Source organism: Microcaecilia unicolor, chromosome 3 (genome assembly GCF_901765095.1).
Source record: "Microcaecilia unicolor chromosome 3, aMicUni1.1, whole genome shotgun sequence".
NCBI lineage: Eukaryota > Metazoa > Chordata > Amphibia > Gymnophiona > Siphonopidae > Microcaecilia > Microcaecilia unicolor.
In genome coordinates, this window is record NC_044033.1 from 189,439,517 (window position 1) to 189,453,172 (window position 13,656).

The window sequence follows — 13,656 nt, forward strand, 5'->3', positions numbered from 1 at the left end:
AGGTGTGAGAAGGGGGCTGGGGGCCGAAAATGAGGGGAGGGGCTGGCACTGAAAAGGAGTGGGCAAGTGGGAGAAGGGCACTGAGGTGGAGCTGGGGGCTGAAAAGAAGGCTGAGACTGGAGCTGGGGACAGGTGACAGAAGAGGACAAGAGCTGCAGCAGGGAATTGAAAAAGGAGTGGGTGGGAGAAGAGGGTTGGGGCTTAAAATGGCTCTGATTTAGGGGCCAGGAGAAAGTGGTTAGGGCTAGGAGATGGCCTTGATTTATGGGCTAGGAGATAGTGGCTGGGGATAGCATAAGGGAGCTGGTGCTGGGGGCAGATGAAACAAGGGGCTGATGTTAGGACTGGGGCAGGGAGAAAGGGGGCTTGGCTATCAAACTGGGGTTGGGGATAGGGATGGGAGTAGGGATCTAATGCTATCCATGAGTGAAGGGGGCTGGGAGGTGACAAGGGCAGATGGAATGTAAGTGTTTGGGGCTGATGCAGGGGCTTAGAGAAGGAAGAGGATGACAAATACAGTGTGAGGGAGGGGAGACACAAGGGTATTTGCAAGGAAGGTGATTATGGAGGGGCAGAGGGGTGGGTACTGGAGCTGAGGTGGAGGAAAGATAGGGTACATAAATACTGGAGAAAGAGGTAGGTGGATGGACGCTAGAGGAAAGGTGATGATGCAGAAGCAAAGGATGATGGGGAAAGGGGGAAAACAAGGAAGGATTTGAAGAGGGCAAAGCACAAGGAAAGGGACAGATCTTTAAAGGAGGGAGAGAGGGTAGAAATAGGGAAGGTAAAGAGAGACATGGGAACCTGAATAAGGAGACAAGACATAAAGGGACTTTTGCTGGAGAGGGGATCAATGATAAGGAAGAGCTGGGGTTGGCAGGGGAAGAGAGGCAGAGACAGATAAGCTGGGGAGGCAATGCATATAGAGGGTGGAAATGGAAGACTGAAAGACAGGGAATAGGAGACTGGGGGAGGAATAAGACATAGGCAAGAATGTGAGAACTAGGGAGGTAAGTGCAGGAATTGAAAAGCTGGTAAGTAGGTGAATGATGGAGACTGAAGATTGGAGGGAGGGGAGAAGGAGGAATAAAATCTAGCTAAAGATAGGTTTAAAAAAGCAGATGATGGAAACAGAGAAAAAAATAAAACAGAAGAAATAAAACAGAGCCAGATATAAGGGAGGAAAAGAAGGAGATGGACAATGAAAATAGAAATTAGATCCTGGAAATGGATTTTGGAAAAAAACAATGAGAGGATGTAGTAAAAAGAGGCCAGGACCAATCTAAGTGGAAAAACAAATGGTCAGACAACAAAGGTACAACCCCCCCCCCCCTCCCCTCAAGATTTTAATATTTAAAGAAAAAGATAGCTTTGAAAATGTGAATATCTTTTATTTTGTTCTTGCAGGAAGAAACATCTTCCTGTTTCTTTTTTTCCAGTATTCCAGAGCTCACAGGCTAGTTCCTAGTTTCCTGTTACAGAATTAGGGAGAGTATGATTTATATCAAATTAACTAAATGTAAATTGGTGTGGGAACTTGGGAACTGAAGGTGGAGCTGGGAGTGAAGCTTATGCCTCCCCCCAAACAAAAGGCATTTTGCTGCCCTTGGGGAGGGGAGGGGAGGGGAAGGAAGAGAGAAGGTGCTGGGGGGGAGCACAGTTGCTGGATGGTGGAGGGTACCAACTGATATGTTACAGGGGGGACGCCAGAAACCCTTACACCGGCCCTACCAACTTTTAAGTGCGAGGATTTATACCAACTGAACCCTGGTGTAAAATCCCCATGCCTAAACTGGGTTCAAATTCCCTAAATTCTATAATACTGAGTGACCAGCCCTGACCTGCCCAAGCGCCACCCATGGCTGTGCTCCTTTTTCAGTCGCATGCTAAAGAATGTACACGTGCATCTTTATAGGATAGTGCCTAGCAAGATGTGCATGAAAATCCAAATTGTTGCCAGTTAGTGCCAGTAATTGTTTAGTGTCCAATTATTGGCGCTAATAGATTAATTACTTGATTAAAATGCGCTTGCCAATTGGGTGCAGAATTTTAAGTGCCATTTATAGAATTCTCCTGATGACACCCAGGCCTATGGTCTGCCATGGTGGCTGGGGTTGGGAAGATGGTGGCTGCAGGTCCTGGTTTGGTGCAGTCCTTTCAGACCTCAGGATCGGGAACTGGAGCTGCGGGAGCAGGAATTGGGTTCAACATATATTGGAAGTTCAACAGAGCCTCAAATCCCTTCTTGAACTGCAAGTTCCAGCACGTGTGCTCTCAGTGTGGACAGGAAAGTAGGTCAAACTCTGCAGAAAAGCGATACGGTCCTCGTGTGGGTACCCACCCTACTGATGGTTGAGGGCTTGTGCCCATGATTGTGGAGGTATGATAAGAGGGAGAAGGTTTTGTAATTCCTTTCCAAGAGACATTGGCCAATAACATTGTTCGTAATTCACCTTCCACCAGGCAGTTGAGGGAGGTTGTAGTCAAAACATTAGCAGAGGAAATCAGTCTGGGGAGGAAAGTGGGGCCTTTTCACCAGAGACTTTTTCTAGTGCTGATGCTTTCCCTATTGGCTGCGATTCCAAGAAAGATCAAGGAAAGTTTAGATTAATTCATAACCTCTCTCATCTGCTTGGTGATCTATCAACGATGATCTTCCCCAGCACACCTCATTTCATTAGGCCTTGGCCTTGGTCCACAGGTGTGACCAGGGGGCCTTGATGGCCAACATGGATGATGAATAGCTACCGGTGCATCCTTCCTCCTTTTCATTGATAGGATTTCAATAAGTGCATGCCATGGACTATTCGATTTCCGGCAACCTATTTTAAGTTATTCAGCTCATTTGTGCACTCGGTAGTGGCTCAGAGGGGGGGCTGTGACAATATTTCATTATTTAGATGATTTCCTTTTTGTTGGTTTTTTGAATAACAATGAATGCAAACTCCTTATGATTGCTTTTATAGCCGTGACTCCTCTTGTTGGAATCCCTTTGGTGGCAGACAAGATGGAGGGGCCTGTGTCAGTGATCACCTTTTGGGGGATCAAGATTGATTTGGAGCAGATGGTGATGAGATTGCCAGACTCTAAACACTTCCTTCAAAACTGGGACAACAGATGTAAGAACACACTAGACAAAATTGCACCATTACAACAAAAGACCATACGAAGAAAAAACTCAATACCATGGTTCAATGAAGAACTAAAAACATTAAAAACACAGGTTAGAAGACTTGAATGGATGTGGAAGAAAAGGAAAGACGAACAGACACTAAATGAATAGAAACAACAACAAAGAAAACACAAATACACAATAAAGCAAACCAAAAGAGCATACTATAGAACCAAAATAGGACCTAACTACAAAGACACACACAAACTATACCAACTCGTAAATAAACTAATAGACACTACACCAATTACAACAACCAGTACAGACATCCCAACGGCAGATGACCTTGCCAAGTACTTCAAAGAGAAAATTATAAAATTACGGTCCACGTTACCACTCAACACCACTGACCACGAAAAATTATGGACTGCATGGACCCAACCCCCGGCGAATACCCAGCGGATCGAATTTGGAATAGCTTTGATCTATTAACCGAAAACACTATTTCTCAAGCAATCAACACATTTTCCAAAACCCACTCCAAACTGGACACTTGTCCTAGCTATCTAGTAAGGTCTGCCTCCAAACGCTTCATAACAGAACTCACAACACACCTGAACTACATGCTACAACATGGACTCTTTCCCAAAGACAAAAGAAACATATTACTCACACCGATACCCAAAGACCTAGAGAAAAAATTAAACGACACGACCAATTATCGACCAGTGGCATCCATCCCCCTGATTGTCAAAATAATGGAAAGTATGGTAACACAACAACTTACCAACTATTTAGACAAATTCAAAATACTACACGAATCACAATCAGGATTCCGATCCAACCATAGTACGGAAACAGTGATAACTACCCTCATAACCAAATTCAAACAACTAATAGCAACCGGACACAAGGTGTTGCTCCTTCAATTCGACATGTCCAGCACGTTTGACATGGTCAGCCACCAAATACTCTCGAACATCCTAGACTACTTTGGGATTGGAGGAAATGTACTAAAATGGTTCCAAGGATTCCTAGAAGCTAGAACCTACCAAGTGATCTCAAATTCAAAAACGTCAATACCATGGACACCAGAATGTGGAGTTCCACAAGGATCACCGTTGTCACCAACCTTATTCAACCTAATGATGACACCTCTAGCTAAATCGCTATCCAACCAAGGCCTTAACCTGTACATCTATGCAGATGATGTCACGATATATATCCTGTTCAAGCATGACCTAACTGAAATTACAAAAGAAATCCAACATAGCCTCCAAATAATGAATTCATGGGCGGATGCATTCTAATTGAAACTAAATGCAGAAAAGACACAATGTCTCATCTTATCTTCACAATACAACTCAAATAAAAACCATACTATAAACACTCTAAACTATACTCTCCCAGTCTATGACAGCCTGAAAATTCTGGGAGTTACGATTGACCGTAATCTCACACTAGAAGACCATGTGAAAAATACAACAAAGAAAATGTTCATCGCCATGTGGAAAATTAAAAGAATCAAACCTTACTTCCCAAGGGACATATTCCGCAACCTAGTACAATCAATGGTACTGAGCCACTTAGACTATTGTAATGCAATTTACGCAGGTTGTAAAGAACAAATCATTAAGAAGCTGCAAACAGCCCAGAATACAGCAGCTAGACTCATATTCGGGAAAGCAAAATACGAAAGCGCCAAACCCCTAAGAGAAAAACTACACTGGCTCCCTCTAAAAGAACGAATTGCATTCAAAGTATGTACCATGGTCCACAAAATTATACATGGGGATGCTCCGGCCTTTATGACAGACCTTATAGACCTGCCTGCTAGGAACACAAAAAGATCAGCACGTACGTTCCTCAACCTCCATTACCCCAAATGCAAAGGATTAAAATACAAGTCCACCTACGCAACCAGCTTCTCCTACATTTGCACGCAGCTATGGAACGCGCTTCCGAAGACTATAAAGATAACGCAAGAGGTAACCATCTTTCGAAAACTACTAAAAACTGACTTATTCAAGAAGGCATACAACAAACAACCGTCCTAATTACCAAACAATAAGAATGAAGATTAAGATTGGTCCAACCCCAATCACACGACCGAGCAAACTCAATGACCTTAATGAACAAATAATACCACTTCTAATCTAATATTGACTACTAAGCAACCACAAAATGCCGACTAACCTTACCGCCATACACTAATACTCTCACCCTAATGTCCTCACCTGAGCAACTACACAATGCCGACACCTACACAAGATCACAATGTATTCTTCTACCATGTATGTACACACTTGATTGTAAAACCATGTACTAATATGTATGCAAGATCACAATGTGGAGGAGTGGCCTAGTGGTTAGGGTGGTGGACTTTGGTCCTGGGGAGCTGAGGAACTGAGTTCGATTTCCACTTCAGGCACAGGCAGCTCCTTGTGACTCTGGGCAAGTCACTTAACCCTCCATTGCCCAAGGTACAAATAAGTACCTGTATACAATATGTAAGCTGCATTGAGCCTGCCATGAGTGGGAAAGCGCGGGGTACAAATGTAACAAAAAAATGTATTCTTTCACCATGTTTGTACGCACTTGATTGTAAAACCATGTGCATATTTGTAGTCCGGAATATGGCAATCGCCATTACGGCAAATGTAAGCCACATTGAGCCTGCAAATAGGTGGGAAAATGTGGGATACAAATGCTACAAATAAATAAATAAAAAACAAAATCATTCAGCTCATAGATCAGATATGACAGGTGTATGGAATGAAGAAATCCACCTTGCATAATATCTAGTCCTTAATAGGTAGTCTTAATTTTGGCATGTCCTTTTCTAGGAGATGCATCTACTAAGGGAATTAGGCGGCCCCATGACTTTACCCATCTGTCGATGGGGGTTAAGAAGGATTTGGGAGAATGGTTGGATTTTCTGCAGACCTTTAATGGGTACGTTGGCTCTGCAAGGTGATGAGGTGTCTAATGTGGATCTGGAACTATACTGTGATGCCGCTGTAGGTTTAAGATTTGGGGTAAACTGTCAGAGAGCGTAGTGCACTGAGGCATGGCTAGTCTTGGGTCAAATCAGGTTTGATGAAGAATATTACTTTTCTACAAGTTGTGAGATAAGAGAGTAATTTTGTAGTGTGACAACAAAGGAGTGGTTGAGGTGGTGAACAGGCAGTTGGCACGATCCCTCTTAGTGCAGTCCTTGATCAGGGAGCTTGTGTGGCGTTGTTGCCTACACTTGAACCTGTACTTCAGGACTAGACATGTTCTTGGGTCCAGTAACAGACCTGCTGACTTCTTGTCTTGCTTCCAGTTTGACCTTTTTTGGACACTCGCATCTACTGCAGATGTGGAGGGAATGACAACGCCTGTACATCTGTGGAACGTGGGTCAGTCTGGGGGCTGCTGAACAGCTCTATGGCACCTTCAACTTGGTCAGCCTATGTCACTGGTTATATGATGGTGGCTTTGTTCCTTGAGCAAGGTGGTTGGAAAGTGGGCTCGGTACCGGATAATGGAATGGCAGAGTATGTTCTCTATGCCAAAGGGTTGGGATACTCTAATGGAGTTGTGATTTGTCAGGTGACCAGTTTTGCCTTTTTTTTTTAGTAAAGCATTTGGTTGGGGAAATCTGGCTTTGGGGTTTCTGGTGTGTAGAATGTTCACTGGGTGGGAACATGCGGTGCTGATCTGCCCTGATTCTAGGTGGCCAATTTCCCATGACATTTTAAAATCATTACTTTGGGTTTTGCCTTCCATAGTATACTCCGGGTATGAGGCCCTTTTGTTCAAGGCTGCCTTTTCGCTGGCCTTTTTTGGAGCATTTCTAGTGGGCAAATTTGTGGACAGAATGGGAGTGACCCAAGGGGACAGTAGGTGACAACTTGAGCATGTGATGATACAGGGTGACACTACGTATACGAATCATATGATCAAAAACAGCCCAAGTGAGAAGGGGGTCAAACTATTGTACTGAAGAAAGTTATTGGGGTGGAGACCTGTCCCATATTGCACATGGTAGACTACCTGAAGATTCACATGGTGGGCAGGCATACCTTGTTGGTCCACGTGGACGGAAAGGTGTTAACCAGGTTACTGTTAGCTGCTGTTTTGAAGAAAGCATTGAAGGTTCTGGAGGTGGATACATCTGTTTTAAGTATCTATTGTTTCCGCATAGGTGTGACGACTACTGCCGATGCAGCAGGCTTGAGTGAGGAAGCAATTACAAACACTGGCCATTGGTTTTCAAGGGTTTTATTTATTTAAAAAATATAGGGGGACGATAACAAGTGGTGGGAGGACCTGACTCCTGCAATGGGGGCTATATTTCATAACTCCTATGTTTTTCTCATTTGGTGTCTTACAGGGTCTTGGTGTTGGTTACCTGTCCCTTCGATTTGGTGTGGCCTGCTGCTCCCCTCCACCTTGACATATTCATTTGTTGCAGATACAACTGGTCGGGTACACCCAATTTGGATTGCTGGCCATTTGTATGTCCATTAGGCTGGACACAGGACGGTTCATCGTCTTGGCGGACTACACGTGGGCATGGCATATCTGGGAGTTTTGATTTCCTGACTGGGAGAGTGTGGCATGCATTGGTGTCAACTGTTGCCACTCTTGTACAGTTTGCAATCCAGGCCCTGCCACCCAAGAGTGCTGATTATCACCTTGGACTGGAAAATGCCTCTTTGACGCAGTGAAGGATGACTTGAGATTTATTATCAATTGGTATTTTTCTACTTGGGTGTTCAGTCAGGCATCATTCCCAGGCCTAGACATTTGAGGATAAAAATGGGCGTGTAGTCTGGTGAAGGTTAAGAGGCAGATAGGCCTTTGGCTTGCGGCTTGGGGTGGCTTACAGCTGCACCATGACTGGGTGGATCCCCAGTATTCGCGTTTGTTGGATGAGATGGGGGTTCATCTATCTACGATTGGAATAGATCTTTTTCTCAATGACTTTTAGGAATTAGTGGAAAGCTTTGTTAATGCCTGTGTTTGTAGGCTGCAGCTTCATTGGTAATAGGGGGAGGGGCCAGTGGTATTAGGCACTGCCCTCCCCTGCCCCCCAAGCTACTGTGGCTTTGGATTATGGGGGGATATGCACTGAGCAGAAATTATTGATGGAAGATCAGGTTTCCAGTTGAGGTCATGGGACCCGGTGAACTGGGCATGGAGGTCCATGCCTGCTCCTTAAGCCCTAGCTAATTATGGCAGTGTGTGAAATGGAGCTTACCAGCAGGTGAGTTCATTTGGTGATGTCTCCTGCTCAGCTGTCATGGCAAGCAGCTGAGCTTAAGTAATATTCTTGTAAACCTATAGCTTGGGTGTGGAACTTCATTGCTGTAATAATTAATGATTAACAATAAACGAAGCTGCAGCCTGGTTTACTTCCACTTGGTTGTTGGAGTTATTATTGGTATTGTCTAATGTTGATTAAGGTGTGGGAATATATATTGGGTGGGGTGGAATTAATTGGATACCTGGGCTTGGGAGGTCCTGGTTCCCCAGGTTATTGCATAGAGCTTTTTATCAGATGGATTGTCCCAGGTGAGTGCAATTTCCTCATTCTCCACAGCTCTTAGGACTGTGGTCCCAATCTTTTTTCCTGGTACAATTGTGCACTGCTGTGGTGCTTCATAGGTTCCAGTCCTTGTGGCTCTAAAATGGATCACCATAAGAATGGTTATACTAGGTTAGACCAGTATCCTGCTTCCAACAGTGGCCAATCCAGGCCACAAGCAGAAACCAGGTGGACTTGTATACAGGAGAGCTTTTTGGAAGGGAGGTGGGTTTGAGAGAGTGTAAAGCTGGGGTTTTGTAAAGGAACAGTCAAGGTGCATTCTTTCACACCTATCAGATAGTAATTCTGTTTGGTTGTGTTGCATGGCATACACATTGCATTTGGATGCAAATGCAATAAAAATGCAACTTGCAAAACCAAATGCATGCCACATGACATTATCAAATGCATAACTCTTTTCCAGTTCTGTTTTCCAGATTCTTCCTTTGTTACCATTTATTTCTCTGCTGTGAGCCATCTTGTGTGTTGTTTACGCCTTCCCTGACTACATCTTTCTGTCTCATCTGTGTTCCCTACATCCAGCAGAAGAGATTCCCCCCTCCCCCCAAACATGTATTCCTTTCTGTCCCATTCCGTGCAGCACCTCCTGCTGGTCGGGACAGAGGCCTCTTTCTCCCTGCTTGAATTCCTCTTCCAAGCCTCCCAGCAGTGGAGATCTTTGAAGCGAATGGCGCTCCTGAAACCTCAGCTGGCTGGCAGGATCCCAGCAGAGAGTTTTTCTCCCTTTGCTTTACAGTAGCTTTTCATTTCTGAAGCAGCTAATCTCGGTTAACACCCAGCGAATGAAAAGCCACGGGGGAAATTCACAGACACTTTATCCCAGCGAGTTGAGGCAGAAACACAACAGGCCGGGAGTTGTTTGGAATTTGGGTGCTGTAGGGAATAAAGGCGGCGTGCGCCTGTGTCTGACTGTTCTTAGGGAAGGTGTGTACCCCAGTCAGTGGATGTGATTGCACAGCACATGCATGTCACTTGACCAAGTATGTTCCGTGTGTTTGCACAGTGAGAGTTTGAGTTTTAGCACTCATTTTGCCTAGTCAGGAATAGTTCATATGTTAACAGTTTATTGCATAGGGAGTGGAGGAGTAGCCTAGTGGTTAGTGCAGTGAACTTTGATCCCGGGGAACTGAGTTCGATTCCCACTGCAGCTCCTTGTGACTCTGGGCAAGTCACTTAACCCTCCATTGCCCCTGGTACAAAATAAGTACCTGAATATATGTAAACCACTTTGAATGTAGTTGCAAAAACCTCAGAAAGTAGTTGCAAAAACCTCAAATCCCATTTCCCTTTCCCTATTTGAGAGTCTACATGGAATGTTGCTATTCCACTAGCAACATTCCATGTAGAAGCCTGCCCTTGCAGATCAGCAACGCAGGCTTCTGTTTCTGTGAGTCTGATGTCCTGCTCATACGTGCAGGACGTCAGACTCACAGAAACAGAAGCCTGCGCGGCCGCATTGCTGATCTGCAAGGGCAGGCTTCTACATGGAATGTTGCTAGTGAAGGAGTAGCCTAGTGGTTAGTGCAGTGGACTTTGATCCTGGGGAACTGAGTTCAATTACCACTGCAGCTCCTAGTGACCGTGGGCAAGTCACTTAACTCTCCATTGCCCCGGTACAAAATAAGTACCTGAACATGTAAACTGCTTTGAATGTAGTTGCAAAAACTTCAGAAAGGCGGTATATCAAGACCACATTTCCCTTTCGCCCTTATGTGTTGTGGTGGGCATGATGGCTCCTATACTTGGGCAATGGGGCTAGAATGTTGTATTTAGGTGATGCGATGCTGCTAGGGTGGTGCTGTCTGTGCTTAGGAGAAGAGGTTGGAAGGATAAGTACATAAATATTGCCATACTGCGACAGACCAAAGGTCCATCAGGCTCAGCATCCTGTTTCCAAGAGTGGCCAATCCAGGTCACAAATACCTGGCAAGATCCCAAAAAAGTACAAAACAATTTATGCTGCTTATCCCAGAAATAAGCAGTGGATTTTCCCCAAGTCCCAGTGTGTTTAGGCCAGGGGCGTAGCCAGACAACAGATTTTGGGTGGGCCTAGGTAAGAAGTGGGTGGGCACCAAAGGTTCTTCCCCCCCCCCCCCCCCCCCCACCAAAAAAATATCTCAGCTGGCAGTAAAATGCTTCTTTCCACCTTGGCAGTCTGCAGCAGGCATGCGCGGGTGCCAGTATTGTGGAGAGTAGAATTTTGTTACTATCAGGGGAAAGTCTTCAGCTGGCAGAGCTTGGGTTCTCCACCAGCTACCGCTAAACATGTGCTACTGTTGGGTGGGCCTGAGCCCTGAGTGGGTGAGCCCTGGCCCACCTGTGGCTATGCCACTGGTTTAGGTGATAGTGGTATCTGTGCTCAGTGATGTAGTTGTGATAGCATTACCTCATCTTCAGATGACGGGACTTGGGTAGTGTTATCTGCACTATGGATCTCTTTCCATTATTAGAAATTGTAAGCTGCACAGTGCAGGAAGGTCTCGAGTTCAGAAGAACTGCTGATACTCTGCTGTTTCCAGTGGCACTGAAAGATATCTTACAGAGACAGCTGTGTCGGCATTAGGTTCAATGCATAGTCCAGATGTAAAGGCAGGTGTGGTTATGGCAAGTCAAGAGCATCCCTCAAAGTTCCCCATCTCTCAGCTGACGAATATCACATAGCACCTTTCCCTCTACCTTATTCCTCCATCATACCCACACTGCTCCCCTCCTTCCCTCCCCAATCTCTCCCCCCCCCCCCACCCCCACAGTGCTTCATTCTCCCCTTCTTTACTGCTAGCGTTGGTTTATCAAAATTTCCCTTGGTGTCCAGACTGCCAAAAATGAGAAAAGAACTGATTATGTGTTCCATCAAAGAAGACTACGTGATTTATAGAACAAGAAGTTCATGAAACAATTTAGGGTATTTAGGTTAGGAATTGTTATTCTGAACAACTTGTGAGGCTGGATTCTGTGGTCCCTTTAATTTTACTGAAAATTAAAATATCCTTAGACTGAAAGGAAAAAACCAGAAGGCGGGTTTTGTCAGTATATTAATAAAACACGTGCTGAACACGCCTGTATACTTTGTGTTACTATGTCATAATAGGCAATTCTAATAACAAGAATTTGTAAAAGTCCCTCTGATCTCTCCATTTAGTGCGTTCCCTGTTGCTCTGCTTTTCTCTATCTTCCAACCCTGTGGGATGTGCAATCCACCTTTTTGATGCTGCTTTTAACTCCTAACCCTTATTCACTTGTTCAGAACCCTTATTTTATCATCCTCACTTTAATATATTCCCTTATCTCTTGTTTGTCCTGTTTGTCTGTCCTAATTAGATTGTAAGTTCTGTCGAGCAGGGACTGTCTCTTCATGTTCAAGTGTACAGCGCTACGTACGTCTAGTAGCGCTATAGAAATGATAAGTAGTAGATGTGGACTCTCAGCTTCAGACCTTGTGGCCTGGAAGAGCCCTGCCTGTCCTGCTCTGAAACCTGTTGATATTTCACCTGTGTCTGACGCTTTCCAGCTGCACTCTGAGGATCTTCAGAGTTTGAGAATAAACAGATCACAGAATGCCATCAGATATTCATCTCTACCTTCTCCCCCTCCCATCACGGCCCCTAAAGTCAGCAGCATTCACATGAGTCACTTATGTCTAATACAGCCAAAACAAACATGAGGCAAAGGGGAGTGAGGAGACTGCCCTCTCTCTGTCACACACGTCAACTACCCCTACTGAGATCTGTTCTTTTTATTTTTAATCTTTTTGTTGATTTTTTTTTAAAGCTACAACACAATGAACAGTGTAATACCATTACTACTACTACTTATCATTTCTATAGCGCTACTGGACGTACGCAGTGCTGCATTCTTGAACATGAAGAGACAGTCCCTGCTCGACAGAGCTTACATTCTAATCAGGACAGACAAACAGGACAAATAAGGGCTAAGGGAATTACTTAAGGTGGGAATGATAAAACAGACATGGGTACTGAACAAGTGAATAGGAGTTAGGAGTTAAAAGCAGCCTCAAAAAAGGTGGGCTTTTAGCCTAGATTTGAAGATGGCCCGAGACGGAGCTTGACGTACTGACTTGGGAAGTCTATTCCAGGCGTATGATGCAAGCGTACAAGATCTGTTCTTTTAAGAAAGGGTGCACGCCGCAGGAATCGCATCCCTACAATGCGCCTGAGAGCGGAGCAGGGTCACAAGGAGCCTTTGATAAGTCTAGATGTGCTGGTGGTAGGGGATCACCAAAAACTGCCCCCATGCATGGAAATAGCAGAGAGTGGCATAACCACCCCATGGAAAGTACAGAAGGGGGGGTTACATAAGCCTCCCATTCCATGTGAAGGAACGCTGCATCGATGGGAATCACACAGCCCCATCTTCAGTAGGTTTGGAAGTGGATCACACAGTCACCCCTGGAAGGAGTGATCGGAAGCACTAGCCATTTAGCTGACCCCTTATGAAAGGGAGCACCAGAAAGGATGGCACATCCACCCCCTCCTCTCTTTTAAGGAAGCATGATGATTTTACAGTCGCCCCTTCCTCTATGGAGAAAGATAGAAGGGGGGGCCACACCTCCATCATCTCCCCTGTAGAATGTGACAGGGGAGGGTGTAATCAAATCAGACACCTGTCGGTGGGGAAGTAGTCACTGGAGGTAATCACCCAGTCACCTTCTCCCCTAGCATGAGGTGTCCGGGCCAGCCTCACCGATTTTGGTCTTGGGCTCTTGGCATGAGAAAAACATTTCATCTGTCTCTGGCAATGCACTGGCAAAACACACACACACACGAGCAAGTGCTTAAAAGGAAAGAAAGACAAACAACGGAAGGAAATGAATCAGAATTAGACAAAGAGAGAGAGAGAAAAGAGAACAAGCGAGATATCAAGGCGAGACACGCAGAGGGAGACAACAGGGAGGGGAAAACCAGAAAAAGAGACGGTCAAGAGGGGA